This window comes from Macaca nemestrina, chromosome 7, assembly GCF_043159975.1.
Source record: "Macaca nemestrina isolate mMacNem1 chromosome 7, mMacNem.hap1, whole genome shotgun sequence".
NCBI lineage: Eukaryota > Metazoa > Chordata > Mammalia > Primates > Cercopithecidae > Macaca > Macaca nemestrina.
In genome coordinates this window covers 75520213-75542235 of record NC_092131.1, presented here as the reverse complement: position 1 = coordinate 75542235, position 22023 = coordinate 75520213, and the positions used below count along the sequence as shown (strand labels likewise).

At 37.5% G+C, this 22023-nt stretch overlaps 1 protein-coding gene and 1 pseudogene across 5 annotated transcripts in view; one reads left to right on the top strand and one right to left on the bottom strand.

The window, feature by feature from the left end:
- Positions 1-22023, top strand: part of LOC105477949 (A-kinase anchoring protein 6) — a 651033-nt gene that overhangs the window by 452368 nt on the left and 176642 nt on the right. The window lies entirely within an intron of this gene.
- LOC105477948 (solute carrier family 25 member 36 pseudogene) lies at positions 6951-7998 on the bottom strand (annotated as a pseudogene).

The window sequence follows — 22023 nt, the reverse complement described above, 5'->3', positions numbered from 1 at the left end:
GATGTTGAATTAATTTTCTAGGGTTTGGATTTTTATTTTAATTTTGTAGATTTGAGTTTGTCTTATAGCTATAAATTTCTGAGATACAAAAGATAACTTGTTTTGGGTTCTAGTTCTTCCTTTCTAAAATGAAACTCCCTAAACACTACAGTAGTGGATAATACAAACGAGGATATCCAGTTTTAACCTGTGCTACTTCCCCCTAATTCACCTTAGCTGTGTACCATGCAAGAAGCCCAACATACTGCACAGTGGTTTGTCTTTCAGACATACCAGTGTGGCATTCTAACTTCTACACGCTCAATACAGCCAGGCGCAGTGTCTCACACCTGTAATCCCAGCATTTTGGGAGGCTGGGGTGGGTGGATTGCTTGAGGCCAGGAGTTCAATACCAGCCTGGCCAACACGGTGAAACTCCGTTTCTACTAAAAGTACAAAAATTAGTCAGGTGTGGTGGCATGCCTGTAATCCCAGCTACTCAGAAGACTGAGGCAGGAGAACTGCTTGAACTTGGGAGGTGGAGATTGCAGTGAGCCAAGATCACAACACTGCACTCTAGCGTGGGCAACAGAGTGAGACTCTGTTTAAAAATGAATAAAAATAAAAATAAATGCTAAATACCATTAATTTACAAAAATTCATGTCACCTAAAAAAGAAAAGTAAATCAGTGACCAGTTCAAATGTGTTTTAACTGGACCAGGGTTCCCCAAGAGATGGAATAATAATGAAAGCAGCATTGTTCACCCTGTTCTCCATTCACCTAGACCATGCATAGATTTTTAATACTTCGAGAAAGTAACAAAACGTACTTAAAAGAGTGGTTTAGGCTGGGTAGTTCTGATAACTCTATTTAACTCTATTTTATATTTTTATAAATGTAGATTTTTATAAATGTAGTCCTTGTGACTCACCCAAGAGGACTGTAAAATTTGCTTCTTTTAAGCCATAAGGTAAGACATATGAAGGAAAAAAGTATCCATGATACCCAATTATTCCATCTTTGATTGAAATACAGAGAAACAACTAGAGATGATGCTGCAAGAACCAGAGGGCCTTGGGACTTGTGTAGGTTATTTGCTGCTCTTCATACTAACTGGTCATAGGAATTTGTGCAGGCCTCTTTGCCTTTTAACATATATATAAATGGCTCCCACCTTGGGTACCCACTGACACAATTAGAAACTATGCAATGTCTGCCTTGCTCACTCCTCCACATTCCCACTACTTTCTAGTTTTTAAGTAAGGTGTTCATGATTATTGTAGTGTCACAGCAGCCAAGAATCATGGGTTTAATGGGTTCATCACTCTTCTAAATTGTTTGACTGGCTCTTCGTCACTATGGTGGTAGTGGATTGTCTAATTGTTGCAGGTAGTCTAGGCTATGCTATGTGGGGTTATATTCGTTGTTTATTTTACTATAATAACATACCTGAGACTGTGTAATTTATAAAGAACAGAAGTTTATTTTCTCACAGTCTGGAAGCTGGGAAGTGAAGTCCAAGGTCAAGGCACTGGCAGGTTTGCTGTCTGATGAGGGTCCAGTCTTCACTTCCAAGATGGTGCCTGGTGGCTACATTCTCCAGAGAGGGTGAACTCTGTGTCCTCACATGGCAGAAGGAATGGATAAGCAAGAGCACGCTCCCTTCGACCTTGAATCTTTTTTATAAGAATGCTAAGCCCTCATGACTTAATCACCTCCCTAAGGCCACACTTCTTAATACTGTTGCACTGGGGAGTAAGTTTCAGCGTGAATTTTTAAGGGGACACCATCATTCAAACCATAGCGTGGATTACTTGTACCTCCATGTATTGTCTAACATCCACTTACTGTTGAGATTATTAACAGTAAATGATTGCAATTTCCTTTTGGTCCCCTTACATCTTAGGCCCATTTTTTATTGAGTACTTTTTTTCCTGCCACCCTTTGGCTGTGGATTCTAGACTATCTGTTCTTCTTTATATAGTATGCATATTCCTTTAGGAATCTTATCATTTAGGATGATTGTAGCCACCACTATAGGCAGTGGTGTCCAGATCTACATCTTCGGTTTAGTGTCCTCCCACTTTGCATGCTATGGTTCCATCCTATATTGACTCTAGAAGACTGCTAGTTTTATATACTGTTGTCACCTGAAAATTTCCATAATAATTAAGTTTACCACTTTCTTTTTTTCCACCTTTTCTGTCATTATATCCTTCCAATGTGCCAGGCTCCTTGGCTATAGAAGCTGAAAATAATTTTCACTGTTCTTCTCCCCTTTTGTTCCCAAATGGGAGCCACCAGCCACCAAGAACTGCTGCATCTTCCTTGACAAGGCCTCTTGGAATCATGTTTTTCTATTTCCCCATCTGGCCTAGGAGCCCAGGCCTTTATCTATTTATGTCTAGATTACTCCACCTGCCTCTTACCAATTTTCCTTCACTTTCTTAGAAACCCAGAATATTCTTTTGCCTTTTGATCTTTATAAAATCATAAAATTTCTTACAAGGGACTTGCATGCATTATAATCATATTGGATTAAATCGAATATAGTTTGCATTTTCTTTAACGATACTGCCAGCCATCACACCAAATTAATTTTTCATTTCCAGCCAAGAAGACTTTACTCTCCATTCAAGCTACAGCTCTACTGCTATCTCCTAGGCTTGCTCACCTTTCTCCTGAGTTGCTATTTTCTTCCCATTCCTCTTTCTGAATGCACATCTCGAAAATGTCCATCACTAGAGTGCTGCAGTGGCTCATGCATATAATCCCAACACTTTGGGAGGCCAAGGTGGGAGGAATGCTTGAACCCAGGAGTTTGAAACCAGCCTGGGCAATATAGGGAGACCCCATCTCTACAAAAAAAATTAAAAATTAGCTGGCCATGGCGGCACATGCCTGTAGTCCCAGCTACTCAGGATGCTGAGGTGGGAGGGTCACTTGAGGCCAAGAGGTCGAGGCTGCAGTGAAATGTGATTGTGCCACTACACTCCAGCCTGGGTGACAGAGCAAGACCCTGTCTCAAATAAAATAAAATAAAAATAAAAATAAATAAATCCATCACTTATATACAGCCAGGGACAACTTTGCGTGCCATAACATTTAAAGTGTGGAAGAGTCACTCATTTAGTTGGCATATGTTTGGCCTCAATTTAGGTATTCTATCATCAAAAGTTTAACTACCATGTTTGGCCATTTTTTTCTCCTTTTCCTTTCATTTATTAATAAGTGTTGTGATACAGTTTGGATATATATGTTTGTCAGATTTGAACCCCACCCAAATATCATGTTGAATTGTAATCCCCAATGCTGGAGGCAGGGCCTGGTGGGAGGTGTTTAGATTATGAGGGCTCACTCATGGCTTGGTGCTGTCTTTCTGATAGTGAGTTCTCATGAGATCTGGTCATTTAAGAGTATTTGGCACCTCCCTTCCCCTCTCTCTCTCACTTGCTCCTGCATTCTCCATGTGACACACCTGCTCCCTCTTCATCTTCCACCATGATTGTAAGTTTCCTGAGGCCTCCTTTGAAGCTGACATGGTTCCTGTAAAGCCTGCAGAACTATGAGCCAATTAATCCTCTTTTCTTTATTAATTACCCAGTATTAAGTATTTATAGCAATGCAAGCATTGCCTAATACAGTTTGTAATCAATTTTCTTATCTATAAAAAGGGAATAATAATAATTATCTTGAAGAATATAATGAAATCGAGAAGTACTGAGTTATAAGTTTGTATTTGTTCATTTGCTTTCTGTGGTCTTTGTGTTAGTGAAACTAGAGCAAATGAGATAAAGCCTCATTTTTATTTATAGTCATGATTTGAGTTCACCAGAAAAACACAATAATGGATTTCTATCATTTCACATTCATGTAAGTTGAATGAGTGGCACTTTCTGAGTTTCTGCCTACTACAAACTTACACAGACTCATAGTAGCAAATCAGATGGCCCGTGTCTTGGGCCATTTGGGTTCTTCTGCCATGTATACAAGTCTAATTTGAAACCATTGTACCTTAAACTCTTAACTAATTGCTCAAACTTAAAGTCATTATTTCAGATCTTTATTAAAAATCAGACTTTGCCCTATAAAATGCCCATAATTTTTAGCAGCTATAATATCTGCTGTGTAATTTTCTCTTTCAAAAAATGTCATACTCAATTTAATATTGGTATGTTGTTTGCAACTGACTGAGGGAGCTATGTGAAGCCATTACAAACTCTAGTTTCACAAGAATTGGACTCTGAAGCCTGCACCACTGACACTCTGGGTCTGTTTTTCTGACACAGTCCCACAGCATATTTCTCATACCCTGAGGGCTACCCTAGGGGATGTTCTGTCATGGAATGAAATGGCATTGACTAAAATGAAAATTTTCTTCTCTGTGAGAAAATGTATTGAAAAGAAACCAATCACAAATGCAACAAACCAATTAAATCAAAACAAAACACACAATTCTGTGAATTAATTAGGTAGAGTGAAATATACCAGACTGATAGTCTTTTTAAAAGATACCTTGTACACAATTAGAAATATTATGAGCTGAACCAGTTGGCTCAGGCCTTGTAATCCCAGCACTTTCAGAGACCGAGGCAGGGGATTGCTTGAGCTCAGGAGTTCAAGACCAGCCTGCAACATGGCAAGACCTTGTCTCTACTAAAAAAAAAAAAATTAGCTGGGCATGGTGGCACATGCTTGTGGTCCCAGCTACTCAGGAGGCTGAGGCAGCAGGATAGCTGGAACCTGGAATATCGAGGCTGTAGTGATCTGTGATTGCACCACTGTGCTCCAGTCTGGGTGACAGAGCAAGACCCTGTCTCAGGAAAAAAAAAAGTATTATGAAGGAGCTATTTTTATACAATATATAAAGGATATGAAAAAATCATGCTTTGAGTATTTCTATAAATTCACAAAATAATGTTTGCAGAATTTGCAACCACAATCTTGTTTATTACATAATTTTTAGGTGGTAAAATATTTTCGTGAGGAAATCCCAACTGAGAAGTTGATTTCAGAAAAATTCATCAAATAGGAATACGATATTAATGAGTAAAATTGATTAATGAAGTAAAATTATTGACTATCAGGAAAAGAGTGAATATGCAGCAGATTAGGAAATAATCGACTGTGGCAGAGAATGACTGTATCACCACAGAAATGAATTTTATTTCAGTTAAGGTATAAAGGCCCTACTTACCTAGTCATTAACATTCTTTTATTTTCCTTATACCTTGATGTCTCCAGTAAACTGTGTGAAACTGGATGTGGTTTCTCCACTAGAGCGTAGATGCAAGATGTTAACTGTAACTAAATGTTAAACTCCATATGGCATATTAGAACAATTTATTATTGGATCTCTTAGTAAATCTTTTTAAATGTTGAGGTCAAGTTTCCAAGTAACTCTGATGTGTCAGACAGGGTCCTAAATATATTGGGAAGTCCTTAACTTTAAGAAGCTCATAATTTAGTTAGGAAGCGAAGACTAGCAGATAGATCTCTGCCAATGCAAGGTGGTCAGCAATACATAGTGGATGAATAGAGACATAGACTTGGGGAAATGAAAGAGTTGTTTGTGTTGGCCCTTAGAGGACTTTTTGGTTTCATCGAAGTAAGAGAGCAGATTAGAGAAAGCGTTTCATGCAGAAGAAATATTTGCAAAACTCAGGGGTAGGAAGCCTTTCTATTTGGGAGCCAGTGATAAATAGACAAATTGCCTGGGGAAGATTATTATGTAGAAAGTAATGAGAGATAACAATTTTAAAAGGAGATTGGGGTCAGACTGGGGAAAGCTTTTTTTGCTAATCTAACTTTTTTATCTAGGTAGGTGGCATGGACCACACTGTCCCAGATTTATGATGATCATGTCATATAGAATATAATCAGAAATCTAAAGAAAGTGAATGTATGTTAGATAGATCTGTCTCTCTTAAGATAAATCTGTCTGTTTTTCTCAAGATAAATATCTCTCATCTAGATATTTCAGTGAAAGTCAGAGTTGGTTGACATGAAACATAATAAAGATCTGGCCATCTAGTGATGAAGTAAGTATTAAAAGTAGAATACCAACAGAACTAATTTGGATTTTTAAAAATAAATGTGTTTGGAAAATCTCATGCTTAAAATGCATTCATGAAGCAATATTTATAGCATGTATGACTATAAAAATATATTAAACATAAACATAAATCTTTCTCTTTTATGTGACTTTTATTATCTGCCCATCAAATTTAGTTAATTATCAAAGGTGACTCTATTTAATGAAAGCTGTGTCCCAACAAAACCTATTTTTTTTTTTTCAGCGAAATAGCCAAGAATCAACAATTTACTAGTTATTTTGTCCCAAACTATTACCATGTGTGTTTGGTATGTTAACAATTTAAATATACACATTAGGCTAAACATCAAGCACCTGTTAGGAGTGGAAACTGAAACATTTTGATGCTAAAAAATATACAAGATATTTAGACGCTATTTCATTGGTTGTCAAAAACAGTGACTACTGCAAATAATTAAATATAAAATATTGTGCCAGGTCCTCTCAGGGAAATGTGAAAATAATACTGACGATCTCATTGTCATTGTTGTGATTTTACTGGAATTAAACAAAAGCCAGAAGTTATAGATTTATGACTGCCAATACTATCTTTGGATAGTTACAATACAGTATGTAAAATTAAAGATGGCTTTGTTTAAAAGACTGCCATAAATCAACAAAACCCAACTGTGTCTGGTAGACATGGTAGAGAGAATGGCAATTTTGAGAGAGGAGTGCTTCTAAAAGCATTTCCTTGGAGGTTCTGAGGTTTTTTTTTTTTTCTCCACATTACTGAAAGGCCAAGAAATGTGGTGTGATCACTATAATTCCTACAACAAAACTTCCACTTATAATAGTTACATGTTCCCAAACTATTTTTCTTCTGTCTGCCATGCTGGCTTCCATATTCCATGGACAACTGTCATCTTTCTTCTTTTTCTGTAGTGCAGCAGCCCTCATGCTGCTATCCATTGAGTAGGTAAACCACCAATTCATAGGTGGCCATCATAATGGCTGTGTTTGGAATCTGTCTCACTAGATGAGTTGTCAGACCACGGTAAAGAGACCCATAACCACCTTCTTGAACGAGCAAAGCTAGTGTCTGAAAAAAAGATCTGTATTTTGTTCCCTCTTCACATAGTCTTGTTCTTACAACTTCATGTGGATATGCTATAGTTGTGGCACAAGTTTTTGAGGTGGCAGCAGCTAGCATCATTCCCACAAAATCTGATGCTTCTTTCACAGACTCTTCATCATTTTCCATTGTAGAAGCAGTCTTACATTCCAGTAGTTTTTGCTTTATACTTTCATAAATAACAAAATGGGTAACAGTCTCTATATACCAGCATATGAAGCAGACATGCCCCTATAAAATCCTTTTAGTCCATCTGTCTGATGCACTTTACAAACACGTTCAAAAGCACCCATTCGCCTTTCCCCACGGTTCCTTGCATGAAGCTGTAACCGAGTCTTTATAAGCCAAATGGGGTTGGTTGCTGTGATTGCAGTAAAACCTGCCATTGCTGCTGAAATCATGTGTACTTGGGTAGAATCAGGATCAAATACATCATTCAACTTTTCCTTGCAGTTTGAATAAGCAGCAAAGTATATTGCTCTGGAAGGGGCTACCCCCACTAAATTGGGGCCTAATCCTCTAAACAAGGAACGTGGCCCTTCTTTTTCCAAGATCAACTTTAGGCAATGAAGAGGTCCAGGAGACGCTATTCGGTTGACACTGGCTCCAGCCATGGTGTTCAGGTGAACTTCAGAAATATAAAGTGTCACAGAAGATGACTGCAGTCGTGTTTTTACAACTTCCAGTGGACATATCAGAATACCTCCCACTGTACCACCACATACCCCGGCAAACAGATGCACTAGCGTGTCCCTCTGGCTCATTCTCTCTCCCGCATGTCCTCCGGGCGCTGAGGTGGGACGCGGATCTGGCCGCCCGCTATGGCAGGCGGCTTCGGTCCCGGACTGGAGACGCACAGCGCCCCTGGGACGGCGAGGAGAGCTGGCCGAGACGCGGCTGCGGAAAGCAACCCGGCACAGCCCTCCCCAGGGCACTCTAGCCGCCCCGCCGCATGCCTAAGCACGCCCACAAAACCTATTTTCTTTTCCCACAATGATCTATACAGAGTTATGAGATTAGGTACAGAATATTTTGCTCACTTTCATGACCACCACCTGTAGTACAAGAACTAGAAGACAGTGGTTTCTCTCCTTCTTAGCAGTTCTCCAGATTTACTCTGAGTAAGCATCACCTGGGAGTGACAGTCAAAACCGACTCACCTGGGAAACTAAGGTTTATTCAGTCCTCACTGGGCCTGGGAATCTGCATTTTAGTGAATGTACCAGCTGATTCTGAAACTGATAATCTGAGGACTACTTTCTGAGAAACATTGCCCTAGAATGAAGAGGAATACATACGTTTAGTGTAGAGCAATCTCTCATTCATAGGCAATTGTCTTAAATATTATTGACAGTTAAGTAAATGCCTCAGTGTTATACCCAGTTAAGTAAATGGCTCAGTGGTTGATGGTATTGTTCCACTCCTACATATTTGAAGGACTTCTCTCAGGAAGGCCCTATGAACTTAAAACCTACAACAGGGAAGTTTGTGAGGGTTTGTCACACATTTATAAAGCAGGGTTCTATGCTTCTTAAAGCCCTGGCTGTAAATATGCTTCTCTCTGTTTATCCTGCTTATATTATACCTTTCCTGAGTGAAAGCCCAAGTGAATTTAATTAGCAGAGCATAGATAGAACTGACATACGGCAATCCAATATATGGAATTTTGTCATAATACAGTTTATGGAATAGGGGGAGAATTTGATAAAGACTCCTCAAATTCACTTAAACAGAACTGAGAGGTGTCCTTGCACCTATTTACAGGGTACTGCCCTCAGCACAGATCCAGAAGAATGGCCAGTTCCTGCATGATCTCCTGGGAGCCCAGGCTCTGATTTGACGTAGGGAAAAGGGCCAAGAAAATCACTGTAACTTGGGAAATGGCTTTGCAAACCCAAGAAACATTCATTTCCCCATTTGTTAGTTGAAAAGGAGTAGAGAGAAGATGCTGACTCATGCTGACCCTGTAGTGGCTGTGATGCTAAAATAGCCAGTGGCGGGAACAAGAAGAGAGAAGCCCAACCCTCATTAGAGTCAATGGAAGCAATTCCAATGTTAGTAACAGCTTAAAGCAGCAAATGAGCCTACAAATCTGTGAGTGCTGCTCCCTAACTGTTTTTTTCTCATCATACCAGCATGTACCACAATGGACCTAATTTTTGAGATTTTCAGTTTGGATTTAAACGAAAGCTTATGAGATCCAGGACACTTTTTGTCATGGTCTTTCAGATTTCTCTGTATCTAAATATTGCCTTATATCCAGTACGGACTTACTAGAGACTTCGTTGTTTTTAATTTTGATCTATCTGCAGTATTATGATTGCTTTTCTTAATGCTTAATCAGGAAGGATATGATTACTTTTTCTGTGAATGTATGTATGTTTTTAAAAGTTTGCCATTTTTTACCATAATTTTATCATGTCTTGGCATTAAAGAATACAATGATCTCTATATGGATACCATTTCTATGGTACTTCTATTCCATATAATGATGATGCTGTTTTCATTAAAGTAATAAAAAAATCTATACAGCATATGAGCAGGATTTGAAAGTTGGCACATCTAATTATCATAGTAAGGAAAGAGCATGAATGCCAATTTTATATTTAACAAAAGGCATCCTTAATTGTTGGTGGTCCCACACATGGTAGATTGACAATAAAGAACTAGTGTAACACATTTTGGTCTTAAACATAAAACAAGGCAACATAGATTGTTTTAAAAATGAAGTTTGTGCTAGTCTGAGACCTCAGGTATTAAATGTCTTCAGAAACTGGTGCTTTCTTTGATCCCTGAGAAGGATAAGAAGAGGTTAGGAGGTAGATGGTCACATAGATAATGGTACTCTAGTATAGTCCTTGATTTATTACATATAAGGAAGATGACAGTCTATGGGGATTTTTCAAGCCAAAAGTCTCCTGCCTTGCAAATGATCATTGAGAGATTACAATGTAACTCCTGTTTAAAATGTGAAAGCTGTTGGCTCTATAATTTCTAAATAGCATCCTTTTTTATTTTGATGATGTTTTCACTCATATTGTACGTATCTCCCTGTTTAATATTTTAAATTTGATGTGTACTTCAGAAGCGATCACTGTTTTGTGATTTACAACCTTGGAGAAAAATAACATAGTAGTCATAACTTTGCAGTTTTTTGTGATGCATGAAGATCAGATTTTTTAATGTTGGTTAATGCTTTGCTAATTAAAGTATGCATGTTAATTAAAGCAGAGGCTAATGTTAATTACCTATATTAATGGAATCTCATGTAGCACCTGCCTGAAGCAATGGGTTCAATTTTCAAAATATCTCAATTAAGGCTGAAACTTTTGATTTGCATCTAGTAGGGTTTCAATTAACTGCATTGAAAACTTAAATAACACTCTTAGGGGTGCAAAATATCAGTGATTATATGAAGCACAGTGGAGTTTGGTAGGTTCATTTATAGTCTTCTTTAAAAAAAAAAAAAAAAGCCTAACTATATTTCTTTCCTGTTTACTGACCAAAATTCTATTTACTCACCAAGATGCAGTGAAAACACCACCTCTTCCAGTAAGTATTTTCCAATTCTCAACCAACTACCAGAGTTTCAGTTTGTTGTTCTTATTTATTTTATATTATTCTGTTTTGTATTATAGTTAGTTGTTAGAATCTGTGTCCTTCGCTAACTAGAAGCACCTTGTCTTTATTCCTTACAAAGATAAGCACATTTGACAAGACACTAGCATATTTTGTAAGTTGAAGACACTCTTTAAGTATGTGTAAAACCAGTAAGTACATTTATTGACTACAGTGGATATGAGTGAACTTTTAGCACATGGTGATTCCACTGTTGCTACATTCATGGCTGCTCCAAGTAAAACATGAAGTTGCTGTTTGAGATCTTATTGCTTTATCAAATAAAAGATTGACATTTTCATTAATTTCTGATAAATATAAGCTGGAATGGGGAAGAAGGTACCTGTTCAAGTAAAAATAGTGTTATGAAACCAAAGAACATGTGTTTGTGCTGTCAGGGATGATATTAACATCCTCTTTTGGTCCTAGATTTGTATTTTGACTGTACTGCAAGCAGATCTGGCTTGTGACCATAAGTGCAAATACTTTAAACAAGCTGTCTATTTAAGACAGCCATCAAGGGTTGGTGTCATTTTGGAAGAGAAGACATGGAGTTATCATGTGGTGACAGCTCAAATCTTAAAATAATAAATTAAAAATATAGATTACTGGAGACAAGTACATTGTAATTAGTATGGATATCAGTTTTCCTGAACTTACTGTTATGTTTGCCAAAGTCCCAATAACAACCATTCCCACCGGGCCTTCGGAAGGGATTATGGGCTAATGGTACTAACCTTTTTCACATCTAGTATAATGATGGTTTCAGAAAAATAGTTTCCATAATTGAAGGGAGCAATAATCTCCTCAATAAGTATATACAAATAGATTACACACTGATTTACAGTCCCTGGAAATCTACATTGATAACTGCTGTGCCTTGGCAGAATTTGACTCTGATAAGTTACCATCAGTCTCAGAGGGCTAAGATTTGTCTTCATTCAGCTGTAGAGAATATCAAACAAACATAAGATTTCCATGTATAAGGTGTAACCGACAAGGTGACACAAAGGAAGCATAACTGCTTACTGTACTGATGTGCTATTGGCATGCTGGTTAAAAAAAAATACAAAGAAAGGTGAAAGGGCATCGTATTGATTGGGCAATAAGATGTTAGCTGTTGTCTTAATGGCAGGACCTGTGATAGTTGGAAATAAGATGTGAATGTGTCCATTAATGAAGACTGATCCAGGTTTAGATTTGATAGTGAGAGCTCACGTATTTCATGTCACACCGGTTTAATATTGGCTAGTTAGTAGATGGAATAAATGCAACAACTAGTTGGAGAAATGTGACAAATGTGCATATCAGACTTTCCAGGATGAGGCAGTGGGCCAGGTCTTTATAACTTGTAGAGCAAAGTCACCAAAGCAGCCATTCCCCATTGTGCCACCATTAAGGTAGCAGATGGCAGAGCATTAGCAAAAAGACATTGAGAACAGCTGGAAAACATCTGGTAGGAAGTGACAACCTAATGGGTATGCTGGGTTGTTCCTAATTGTGGGCAATCACTCAAAAAGCCTGGAAAGAAACTTTAGTGTGTTGGTTGGTGGGAGGAAGAAGTTGGTCAAAGCAATAAATTCTAGTTCAGGAATTTGAGGGAATTCTGAAAAGAAGTGACTTTAGAGCCTGGCCAAATAGATTACGGAGCATTCATTTGTTTCCTCCCAAGTTCTAAATAAGAACAAACTTTTTAAAGGAGTTCGTGAGGCCTCTCTGGACCTGGAATCTACTTTAGGAAGATATTTAATTCATGAATACTATTTAAAATGTGAGATTCTGAGAGTATATGGAAAGGTTAGATGTTCATAGAGAATATGGAAATGCTAATTAAACTGGGGTGAGGGAAGTAGAGTATTTAACAACTCAATTCACCATTCCTGTTTCTTAATTTACTATCTTATGACTTTTCTGGGACCTAGATAAAATTTAAAAAACGTTTTGGCTATTTCTAGGTCTATATTTTTTCTTTTTCCCCCCTAATTCCAGCCATTTGTCCTTGTCTGTCTGTATCTCATTGCTCACTCTCCTGCTTTCTCACAAGGATCACCTAACTTTTCATAACCTCTCTATCTTTCAAGACTCACCACTGGGAGAGTAACATGTCATTTTGGGAAATGTAGAAATGGCAAATGGGCAGAAAGGAGGTCAGAGCGAACAGGTATAGTGTCTCCAGAAAGGAATACTAGGAAGTCAAAATGCAGAGAAGCCAAGGGCTCAACATGTGCTGCAACTCCAGCCCTAAATTTCTAAATTACTGCAGGACCCCCTATAAACCCTACATATCAATAAATCATGATAATTATATAATAATAAATCCTGCTACTGATAGGGAACTAGCAATCAGAATCGGAAAGGAAAAATTCTCACAATGAGGCTTCATTGCTTACCACACCCTGGACATTTAAAGGGAAGGAGTGACAAAGCAGTTGAATGGTAAGCTATAACAGGGCAAGCTAATCAGAGTGTGCAGACAAGGAACGAATGGTAGTGTACACCGCCAAAGGTGCACAATCAGTGTCGTTCCTGGAGGCAGTGGGAGCACAGAGTTTTGATTAAATCCAAGACTCATAAGACAAGTAGTACATTGGGCCTTGCAGAAAGTGACCAAAGTGCATACCTTACTCAGTAGACTTGATGTCATACCCGGGCTCTTTTAGTTGTCTATGTCTGTGCTGGCAGCCTCAGTCAGGGACTAGCTAGAGACTGGAAATCACGGTTTCAGGACTACTGGTTAGAGAGAATACATAGGATGGTTAGTAGAAAAGCACTGGAGTTGGAGCCAGAAACCCCCGGTTCTTCTTCTCATTATCTATGTGACTTTGGACAAACGAATTTATTTGACCTCTGGCTTCTGCATCTGCTAAGTGGGGATAATGACACCTGATCTACCTGCACATAGCACAAGGTTGTTAGGATTATCAAATGAGATAATATATATGAAATCACACGCCATAAAAGTATAAATGTAATTTATTATCAAAGTATCAATATCATATTACCAAGTGATTTCTGATCAAGCAGAATATTACTCTCAATGATGATTTAAGCATTTATCTAGGTACCCAGTGAACAGTGAACTGAAGTAGGTGAACCTGGGCTTACCACATCCAATGAATCTGTTAATTTGCATACTGTTGCAAATAAGAGGACAAAATCAATACTTGTTTCATAGTATAATAGATTATTTGGAATGAAACGAAAATATAAATATCTAATTATGTAAAATATAAAATTTTATAGTTCTCTTTAAATGTCTTGTAAAATGGTAGAGAGGTTCATTTTGGGTGTGGGATTCTGACTAATAATAGAATGTTTGTCATTTTTAAAAAATACAGTTCTCTCTTAGGACTGATTCTCAAGCTGTGAAGTAGCAGATTGCCAATACAAAATACGACTTCATTTCTCACTGTTGTCTTTTATTCTGACACATTTCTTTCTATCTCAGAACCTCACTCAAACTGAGGTCCTAACAGTTGTTAAATATCAATCTGAAGAAGCCAGATGAATCATCAGAATGTTTCATGTTCTAGATTTGTCTGATTGTTTCCTTGTGGTGTCTCTTAACTTTTTCCTCTACTCACTCTTCCCTACAAACTAGAAATTTGGTCCAGAGTCTTGTTTGGATTCAGATTAAACATTTTTGGCATGTGTACTTCAAATGGCATCCCATCATGCCAGGCTATCCGCTGTTCGTGATGCTAATGTGGTGGTGGCCAGACACAGTACCTCTTTCTATAGACAAGATTTCCTTTATAATTAGCAGGTAATCTATAGGATAATGCTTGGGCATTCTGTGAATGTCCAGTTTTCCCTCAAATATTTGCTTAAGAGTTTTAGAATACATTGATGATTCTTGCTGGAATCAATTATTTCTTTAGGGGTTGTAAAATGAAGATTTCCTAATTCTACTATTTCTTCCACATTTTAACTTGGCATTTTTTCCTATAGACTTTCTCTTATCAACATCAGATGAACTATAGTTCCTCTTTTAAAAAGCAAGTGAAATGCTTTTCTCATTATTTACCAATTTTGGTGGTAAGAAGTTAGTGTAATAGTCACCCTCAATGGCGGCGTATTTTTATCTCTTTTGAGTATAATTATAGACTAATTGAGTTTTATTTATTTAATATACAACAATCAATTGCAATAATTCTTTTTTAGTGCTTGTATTTCCCACATTTGCCGAAAGGGAGCCTCTTCATGATGACACTTGTGTCCTTTTGGCAGATCCCTATTAGTCAAGGAATGCTTCTTTGTTTTCTAGTACAAGAAGATATCCCAGCCTCACCTTATACTTTCCCTGCCTTCCCTTTTAAAAGTATTTTTAAAATAGTATCTTCAGTTCTTCCTAGATGGAAATAAGCCATATGAGACCCTCTCCTTGCCTCACTCATTCTTTCAGTACATACTTATTGAGTCTCTGCTGTGGGTCAGAAGAAATCCGGTTCATATCACACTCTTGGGGAGCCTAAAATCTAACAGGACAGAGGAGTCCTGAGTACTATAAGGTGAAGAGAGATATGTTTTATATTAGAAGGACAGATCACGTATCATGGACATTCAGGTGGGGGAGGAGTTTCTTGAGCCCAGAGGAATATGTGAGATGTGGAGCTGCAGAATTGGAGGGAAGCCTGGGAAAGCAGAGGTGGAAAAGCTGTGTACCTGGGAGGACATGGCTTAGTCTGATGTGAGTATAGGTGGGTTTTGCTATTTGTCAGAAAAGGAAGTCATGGAGGGTACATGCAAAGGTAGACTGGGATCCAACCATGACACCAGGTATTTAAATACTATACTAAGACATTTGATTTTATTCTGAAGAAAATAGCAACCACTAAAAGGCTTTTGTTCTTCATTGTTATTGTTTAATTTTTAAGTCAAAATAATAATATGACAAGATGTGCTATGGCAATCCTGATACAGAAGCCTTTTTTTCATCTGGGTTGGATGCTGAGTAAGCTGGCCAGTGATGGGTCTAATGACTCAAGTATGAGGGCACTAGTTACTCCTGTGATTTGTGTCTTATATGTAACAAAAGATCATCAAAAGGGTTTTAATGTCAATTGATAATAAGGATGGGTTCAACTTCCCACAACCATGAGAAATTCTATACAGCCCAAGTATCTTTCTCCCAGGCATAGAACTCCTTCCTTTTTGGTTCTTTCTCCAAATCTTGATAGAGTTATACCTCCATGTGCTACTTACATGGTCAACTTTAATTATACAAACTGTAGCAGAAACCAAAATGATCTAACAACCAAAATGCTGAGAATTCAAACCCTGGAAACTGAAATAAGACTTCTTTTGCTTTTATTCTGAGACTACTTACTTTTGTTTTTTTATATACTTATTAGAACTTCAGTTGTCTAGTTTCTCAGCTTAATTTAACATATCATATATGGAAGATGAGACAAGCTACTAGAGGCTGCCACATCAAGAATTGCAAGGAATAACTCTTCCATCTTCGATGTAGTAGAGAGCATGAGCTGTTAAGTCAGAAACAAGAACTTTAAAATCACTGGGTCTAAAGCCATTCTATGTAAAGAAAAGCAGTACCAATAATACCTGTGAGTATAACAGCGTTATAATTGATGTTATATTTTGACAGTTATCCATAGAACAGATTCTGTTTAAGGATATGAAATATCTCAGACTTCCATCCAAAATGGAAGAAATACAATTCATAAAAAGTTGTTGGCACTTCAAGAGGTAAATTGTTCCATCTCTTTCCCCTTTGTTAATTGAAAGCTGAATGAGGTACATTTGGGAGTCACTGAGAGCCCAGTTTAGGGTGTTTGATTTTAAATAAGCATTTTCATTTTCCCTTCATTCCTTTGTGATTTGAACTTTCCTATCCTGTTATGTGTTGTTCAACTATTCTTCCCTGTGACTTTGAGAATTCTGTTTCCCTCTGTGGTCTGGAGTGTGATATATTTTCTCCATGTTTTAGCTCAACTGGGTCTTTTATCTCCAGAGTTCAAGTTTCATAGAGACTTGCTAAAATTAAACATCATCACTTTAAATTAAAATGTGTAACATGGAGGTTTAATAGCTTCCAGGGGTTTTCTGTTTGCACTTCTTAGACAATCCCAATCCACTTCTTTTTTTTCTTTTTTTCTTTTTTCTTTCTTTCTTTTTTTTTTTTTTTTTTTTTGTTTCAATGGCATGATCTCAGCTCACTGCAACGTGTGCCTCCCTGTTCCAGCAATTCTCCTGCCTCAGCCTCCCAAGTAGCTGGGATTACAGGCATGTGCCACCATCCCTGGCTAATTTTTTGTATTTTTAGTAAAAACAGGGTTTCACCGTGTTAGCCAGGCTGATCTCGAACTCCTGACCTCAGGTAATCCCCCGAGCCTCGGCCTCCCAAAGCCCTGGGATTACAGGCATAAGCCACCACACCCAGCCCCAATCCATTTCTTAAACTGAAGGAATCTCAGGAGACTTTGGTCAAAGCATCCCTTTTAAGGGTATTTATCCTGCTGTGGCTCAAGAAGTCTTTTGAATTCGACCACTCATATCTTCCCTCTCAGATTGGCAACCTGAGGTCTTTGTCAGCACTAGCCAAGGATCTCTGCTTTCTGCATGGACATCACCTCTCCTTCTAGCCTCCTACTGTAATAGTTCACAAGTTTTCACACAGCAACTCATTCATTCACTAATTCATTCAACATATAATTTCTGGGCATTGGGGATGCAATTATGAACAAGAAAGATATGATGCCTTCCCATATGGTATTTACATTTCAGTGGGATATGGATCCCAGTGAAACAAGCAAGAATGAAAATAAGCAACATTTTAAAAAAAAATCATCCAGTTAAATAAATATTATTGTAAGTTGCAGTAAATGTTAGGAAGAAAATAAGTAAGACCTGAGAGAGAGTATAATAGGAGATACCTACCTGAGATAAGCTGATCAGGGAAAGAAGTAACATTTAAATGGAGACTTACGTATATGTAGATGCTCACCATGGGAAGTAACACTTAAACTGAAACTTAAAGCATATATAGGTGCTAGACATGTGAAAAAGATAGGAGGAGAATTCCAGGCAGAAGAAACAACGTGTCCAAGGTGGGAAGGGGCTAGATTCACTCAAGGAATTAAAATGGAAAGAACCTGAGAATCTGTGTGTGGGCAAGGGCAAGAGCAGCTAGGGAGGAGGCTGGAGTGATAACTGAGATAAGCAAAAGTAAGATAAAGCAGGAGGATATTGCTTAACCTGTCCCTTACAATGAAGAGGAAAAAAACGTGTATTTGTATTTTTTTCAGTCTCCTCTGAATATAATAGCAAAAAGGTAGTGAGAATTTTCAGAAACAGCTAAGCAACAAGTCAAGCTTTACAAGCTCTAAGCAGCAATGATGATCAATCTATACAGTGATAAAGAGGATACAAATTCATGGAAATCATTGTTGTAGAGTTGTGTGTATGTGTGTGCATGCTTGTGTGTGGCTAGTGAAGAATATTAGTTATGTTTTTTGAGTTTTAATTTAGGTTCTAGAGTTTTACTTTTGAAAATATTACTGCAATGTCAGCATACAAAAGAATTTTAAGTCACGATTTTGTTTAAGAACATTCCTTTTTGGGTTCTATGGGTATATTTGTGATAATTGTTATTCACATTCATCATACATGCATGCTTTTTTCACCTTCCTCTTCCATTCTACCTTTTTTCTGTTCACCTTATGTTCCTTTCTTGGGTCTCATCTCCAGCTGACATGCATACACCAACTTCTGAGGCTCTGTGATCTTCTCTGACTGTGCAAATTAGGGCCCCATAGGAAGTCTCAACTTCACATGGTCTCTTCCTGTCTGAGACCCAGACCCCTAGGAACTGGACTAGGATGAGTCTCAGGTACAGATAAGACAGGTAAACACTCAAGACTTGGAGATACTTTTTCATGCTCTCCTCACCCCTGCTGTGCAAATAGATTTCCACCCATAGCTTTTCTTAGAAGTGTCGTGTAGATTAATGCATTTCAATTTTTAAGTGAAGAATATTGAAATTCATGAACTTGGACATGTTCTATGTTAAGATATGTGTAGAGAAAACTCAACTGTGATTTTCCTCTACTCTCACACGACAATAATCGTCAATACAGAAGACTTCTGTGACCATATTTGGGGGTGGGGAGAGTTCTCCCCGTACACTGAGCAGCAGACACCAACTGAGTGCCCTCTAATTCAGTTCTAACATTATCTACCCAGAGATAGTGTCATATCCCACAGATTGATGGCTCAGTCCCCAAGACTTTCCCCAGCCCCCAATATACCAGTTGAAAGTTCAGCCCTCCAGAAATTCTGATCAGAGTGCCGAACTTTTGGCTTCAAGTTGGGGTTCCCATGACCCCCTCTTTGGGTTGGATTAATATGCTGGAGCAACTCACAGAGCTCAGGGAAACACTTATTTACATTTACTGGTTTATAATAAAGGCTATTGTAAAGGATACAGATGAAGAGATGCATAGGGAGATAATTGGGGTAAGGGGCGTGGGGCTCCCATGCCCTTCCTGGGCGTATCACCCTCCAGTAACCTCCATGAGTTCAGCTATCTGGAAACTCACTGAACTCTGTCCTCTTGGGGTTTTATGGAATCTTCATGATGTCAGCATTCGTTCCCCCGCAGTATAGGGTGGGATCCTCTCATGGGAGAGTCTTAAGACTCACAATCAGAAAAGCAGGCGAACATTAGAGTCCTGCCTTAGGGCAGGTGAAAGGAGAGCAGAAAGTCAGAGGCCTACCCCTGAGGCCTAACACACCCAACATTATAACCAAGGAAAGGCTATGGGAGTTATAAGCCAGGAGCTTTGGATGAGAACCAGTATATATCATAACACTACAAGATGTTAATGTTTGTGTATATTTGGTATGAATTAGTATATCAGATACCTTTCCAATTCAACAGCTAACAAGAATGGGGATAGGAGGAGATGGACACATGTAGTAGGGAGCCTTAGTTACATATGACTTTGAGAATTACTAGAATATTCTTATCTAACATTTAAGGCCCTTACCTTACTCATAGTATACATCTTCTGCTTCCATTAGAATTTTAAGTAAACACAATTATTTGCCCTTACATTATTATTATGCCTTCAGTAAATTGATTAATAACCAGTATATTAAAACGCAAAGGATTTTCTAAGAAAAATATTTTTGATATTTTCTACAAATATAGTTTTAAATAAAATATCTATTATAAGTTTTAAAATGGCTCATCTGATTTTCTCTCTTTTCTTCATCTTTGTATATTTGTCATTTATCAGTGGCTCACATCTCAGTGTAATATCTAGATAAAATGTATTTTCTCCTTTTTAAATACTTTTATATTCTCATCTGTTTTTATGGCATGTTACTGCATGTCTCCAGAGGCACACAGCATTTTTATTTTCAAGTAAATTTATATTAGTTACAGTCTCCAGCTGTTTTAGATATAGGATCATTTCCTGTTGGTACTGTTTCCAGGACAATTCTTTTTTTCCCCTCACAAAAATGAAAAATGTAATTTAACAAAGACATCCTATAATTGCCTTCATATCTAGCAATCTAAATACTTTATTTTATTTAAAACATCTGTCTACATAATATCTAGTGATTGTCCAGGGGTATGTCATTCTTGAGAAAGGCAGCTGCTGTCATTTTTATTTAATTTATAAGGAACCATCAAAAATGCATCCTTAATATAGAGTGTTATGCCACTATGTCATATATAAGATTTTTTTATGAGGATATCTTACATTTTTGGTGTTTGCAATTAATTTAGGCTTTTTTCAGATTGGAAAAGACCATCATTTTAAAAATCACTATGGAATTATTTTGTAAGAATAGTAATCTTTTGCTACAGATATGAAATTATAATGAAAATGGTGATATGCTCCTCTACTCATGTAACTAGCCTTACATAGGAATCATATTTTGATTGCTAAGCTTTTTAAATGTCATTTGTCTGTAGTGCATTTTCTTTTCATTTATAATAAAACTGTAAAGTCCTTTTTATTGTGAAGTCTGTCTGCTAATTAGAGCAGTCAGTTGATATTTTCTTGTTATTTTTCAGAAAATGCATGGAGAAATATAGCAGCTTCTATAAAAGCTCTTTGTTTTGAGGGTAATACTGAATTGTGCTTGTAGAGGAACCCATTTGTAAATTCTGTTTATTGTGCATGACCCTCGGAGCCTAAAATGGGGTGTTTAGCTTTTAATAGATTGTATCAATTTAGGCTCAGCTGAATGCCAAAAACAACAGACACCCAGGTTTACAGTAGTGTGGCTAAATGAGAAAGTTTACCTTTTCCAAGGAAGTAATCAAAATATTCCTTTTTGGAACACTAAGAGTATGAAAGGGAAATGCTTATGGTTCCCTACTGACACACTGTTATGATTGACAGGAAAAACCAACATGCTTGCCACCTGAGACATCTTGTTCAGGAACTTTCTGGAGGGTAGTAAATTGGTGTTGGCACAAACACAAAAAAATAAAATGACTTGATTCAGCACTTTTCAATTCTAAATCCCCAAACACTAAAGAAAGAAGTAAATATTCATCAAATGATCAAAATTTATATTGATTTTTATTCTACATTAGCAGCTCAAAGTCGAGATTCTTGACAGGGTAGATGTCGGTTTGAATGATTCTCTTTGAAATGAGGATATAGGCACTGAGCTGAGTGCTACTGTGCATTCCTGAACCATAGGTCCTGATTATTAGAACCCTAGGAGCCTAAATTTTTAAAAGAACAGTATAAAGGCACACTTGTTTGGTTCTGTTTTGATAACTAAATTGTTATTATTAGTATGTAAAGTAATTCTTGTTGTTCCTGCTTCATTCTTTTCTGTCTATCACCACTTAAGGACAACTATTTTATAGAATTTCAAAGGAACTAGTGTGCACGTCTTGCAGTCATAGAGTTAATAACAGCATTTGCCAGCATAGTAGTACTTAGGAAGGAAGTGCCAGTTCTGCAGGGCAAGAGAAACTATCTTCCTATTTTACACCCTTGATGTTTAGTTTCTACCAGAAAGTAAATAACGATTTGCTGTAGAGGAATTTAGAAGATGAGAATAAGGATGCTGCCATAGAATATAAGCAGAGGATGCCTATGTTATTGTGCAGAGATTTGCCAAGGAAACAGTAATGGAGTGACATCAAAAATTCTAATCATCCTCTTCAGTTCACACAGTATAATTGCACTCCCTTCCCACCCTAGATCATGGCATAAAATGCTGAATTTTTAATGATTTTTAACTACATGCATTACAAA